Source organism: Elephantulus edwardii, unplaced genomic scaffold (assembly GCF_000299155.1).
Source record: "Elephantulus edwardii isolate Elephantulus edwardi_28Jun2011 unplaced genomic scaffold, EleEdw1.0 scaffold00249, whole genome shotgun sequence".
Classification (NCBI taxonomy): domain Eukaryota; kingdom Metazoa; phylum Chordata; class Mammalia; order Macroscelidea; family Macroscelididae; genus Elephantulus; species Elephantulus edwardii.
Genome location: NW_006399999.1, coordinates 2,330,876 through 2,335,086, shown reverse-complemented (window position 1 = coordinate 2,335,086; position 4,211 = coordinate 2,330,876).

Genomic DNA, 4,211 nt, shown 5'->3' with positions numbered 1-4,211 from the left:
ATTCTTCTGTTATTCTCTGCTTTCAGCCAAGATCCATCTAACATCAGCAACAATATCCCTAGTACCACGACCCCTTCTAAACCCAGCCTGGACTTCCAGAAGTTCTCTGCTGATGTGCTGTTCTAATCGTTTTTGGATAATCTTCAGTAGAATCTTGCTTGCATGTGAAATCAATGACACTGTTCTGTTGAATGATCTAGGAAGCATTAAAAGGAGATGGAAGGAGTATACAGAATCACTGTTCCAAAAATAATTGGCTGACAGAAGAATTTCAAGAAACAAAATACAATTAAGAGGTAATGGTTACAAAGGAGGAACTGCAGGCTGCTCTGAAGGACTTGGAAAAAAAAAATAAAGCCCCAGGAATTGATGGAATACCAACTGAAATATTTCAGCAGATGCTGCCAGGACGTATTCACCAGGTAGAGCCAAGAACACTGTAGGACAACTACCTTGCTAAATGACTGGAAGACATCTATGTTTATCCCTATTCCAAAAAAAGACAAGCTGACAGAGTGCGGAAATTATTGAACGATATCACTAATATCACACACAAGCCAAATCCTGCTGAAAATTATCCTAAAAGGACTGGACCAGTACATTGACAGAGAACTAATGGAAATACAAGCTGAGTTTAGAAGAAGCCGTGGCATTTGAGACATTATCTCCAATGTCAGATGCATCTTGGCAGAAAGCAGAGTACCAGAGACTTCTCTATCTGTGCTTCATTGACTATGCAAAGGCATTTGACTGTGTAGATCACAAGAAATTGTGGTTAACCTTGAGGAGAATGGGAATCCCAAAACACTTGATTGTGTGTGTGAAACTTAAAATTGGATCAGGAAGCAGTCCTCAGAACACAGCAGGAAACACTGCATGGTTCAAAGTCAGGAAGTGCATCAGGGATGAGTCTGTCTTCTTCAAACCTTTTCAGTCTATATGCAGAACAGACCATTTGGAAAGCTGGGCTTTATGAGGCAGGATATTATCAGGATTAGAGGAAGATTCATCAACAAACTACATTATGCAGATGACATGATCCTGCTTGCTAAAATTAAGGAGGACCTGAAGTATTGGCTGCAAAAGGTCAAGTACCGCAGCCTTAGCTATGTATTGAAGCTCAATATAAAAAAGACAAAGATAAAAAAAAAACACAAAGATTCTCACCACTGGGCCTACAGCAGCATCACGATGGACTGTAAAGAGATCAAGATTGTTAACAGCTTTAGTTTGCTTGGCTCCACAATAACACTCTCGGTACCAGAAGCCAGGAAATCAAAAGATGAATTGCATTGGGGAAGTCTGATTTCAGGGATCTCTCCAGAGTATTGAAGATACTTAGTCTAGAGACTAAGCTGCACCTGATCCACACCATAGGCTTTGCAATTACTTGCAATTATGTATCAGAGAGCTGGGCAATGACTAAGGATGGTAGAAGAAGAATCAATGCCTTTGAATTGTGGTGCTGGAGAATATTGAACATATCATGAACTGCTAAGAGAACAAACAGGTCTGTCCTGCAGAAGGTGAAATCGAGCTGCTCCTTGAAGGCAAGGATTTTGAACCTTTGTCTGACATACTTTGGGTATGTTGCAAGGAGGGGCCAGTCCTTGGAGAGGGATGCCATACTTGTAAGGGTTGAGGGACAGTACAATAGAGGAAGACCCTGGATGAGATGGATTAACTCAGTGACTGGGGTAATGGGAATAGGTGTGTCAGAGACAATAAAATTGGCTCAAGACAGAGCAGGATTTAGAGCTGTTGTACATAGGGTTGCTATGAGTCAGAGTCTACTTGATGGCACATAACAACAACAACATAGAGTAAGAGTTGCATGAACCTCACTTGCATGATTCTGAAGGCTTTTTAAAAGGTGTGCTGTATTTGGAACATGTTCTGATAATTTGTTAAATTATGGTAGAAAAAAAAGTTGTTGTTATGTGTTGTCAAGTCACCTGCAACTGTGTCAATATTGTCTCTGACACACCCACACCCACTACTGCAGTTGCTGAGTCAATCCATCTCGAGAGTCTTCCTCTCCTGCACTGTCCCTCCAACCTCCCAAGCATGACATCCCTCTCCAAAGACTGGTCCCTCTTTGCAACATGTCCAAAGTATTTCAGACAAAGCTTCTGAATCCTTGCCTCCAAGGAGCAGCCTGGTTTAACCTTATCCAGGGTGAACCAGTTTGTTATCTTAGTAGTCCATGTTATATTCAATACTCTTCTCCAACACCACAGCTCAAAGGCATCAGCTCCTTCTATCATCCGTAGTCATTGGCCAGCTCTCTGATGCATAATTGCAAGTGATTGCAAAGCCCATGGCATGGATCAGGCGCACCTTAGTCTCCAGACTGACATCATTGCTATTCAGTACTTTGGAGAGGTCTCTGACAGCAGATTTTCCCAATACAATACGTCTTTTACTGCTGGTATCAAGAGTGTTGATTGTAAAGCCAAACAAACTAAAACAATTAACAATTTCAGTCTCTTCACCTTCTATCATGATGCTGCCAATCGGCCCAGTGGTGAGAATCTTTGTTTTCTTGATATTGAGCTTCAATTCATATTGAAGGCTGCAGTTCTTGACCTTCTGTATCAAGTGTTTTAGGTCCTCCTCAGTTCATCAAGCAGGGTTGCATCATCCGTATAAGGCAAATTGTTGTTGAGTCTACCTCCAATCCTGATGCCACATTTCTCCTCATAGAGCCCAGCCTCCCAGATGATCTGTTCTGCTTAGAGATTGAATAGGTGTAGAAATAGGACACATCTCTGACATACACTTTTCCCAATTTTGAACCATGCAGTGTTTCTTTGCTCTCTTCTGACAACTACCTCCTGGTCCAAGGCTTAGGCTTCGCATAAACACAATCAAGTGTTCTGGGATTCCCATTCTTCTCAGAGTCAGCCACATTTTACTGTGATCCACACAGTCAAATGCCTTTGCATATTCAATTAAACACAGATAGATATTCCTTTGGTACTCCCTGCTTTCAGCCAAAATCCATCTAATATTAGCTACAATATCCCTAGTACCATGGCCTCTTCTAAAACCTCAGGCAGTTCTCTGCTGATGTGCTGTTCCACTAGTTTTTGGATAGTCTTCAAACTATGTGGCAAAAATCTGGGTTGTTTTCTTATTATTTCAACTTCTCCAAGTTCCAAGAGAGAAAAAGGCAGCAGAGAAGAATACTATTCTATTTGGCACATGGAATCAATGTAGGCAAATTATGTTCTGTGGATTGAATTTTAGCCATAATTTAAAAGTCACCATTATGTATATTCAAGGAATTCTATAATAATGCAGGTATCTTTAAAGAGCTGTTTAACAAAATTATCTTTTGTTTTTTGATTGTTTCATCTATCTTTTCATTTTTTCATAAGATCTGAACTGTTTGCTGTTGCTAGGTGTTATAGAGTCTAGTACAACTGATAGCCACCATAAGAACAACAGATTGGGGCCTTGTCTCATCCTGCACCATCTTCACAATCTCCACCTTGTTCAAGTCCACTGTGACAAACACTGTCAATTCATCTTACGGACGGTCTTCCTCTTTTTCTCTGTCTGACCCAGCACCTTTCTCAACATGATGTCTTTTCCAAGAACTGACTTCTGCCAACATGACCAAAGTATGTGAGACAAAGTTGAGAAAAAAGTCATTGGTCAAGTAAATAAAAAGAATATGTATTTCTTCTTATATTTTGTGTGTGTTTAAAATATATTTTAATTATTATTTTCAAAATGTTTCTGTGTTGTTGTTAGGTGTCGTCGGGTATGACTCATAGCAACCTTACGAACAAAATGTCTGAACCCTGTTCTATTCTGTGCCATCCTTACACTTCCTGAAACACAAGAGCTCATTGCAGCAGTCACCATGTCAATCTACCTGGTTGAGGGTCTTCCTCTCCTTCACCAGTCCTCCACTCTTCTTAACATCATGTCCGTCTCCAAGGAATAGTCCCTCCTAACAACATGCCCAAAGTATGTAAGGTGAAGCCTCATCATTCTTGCCTCCAAAGAGCACTCCTGTTGCACCCTCTCCAAGACATATCTATTTGTTCTCTTTGCCGTCCATGAGATGTTCAGTGCTCTTCTACAACACCACACCTCAAAGGCGTCAATTCTTTTTCTGTTATCTTTATTCATTGTCCATCTCTCAGATGCATATCAATTAATCAGAAAGACCATGGCTTGAATCAGACGCACCTTCG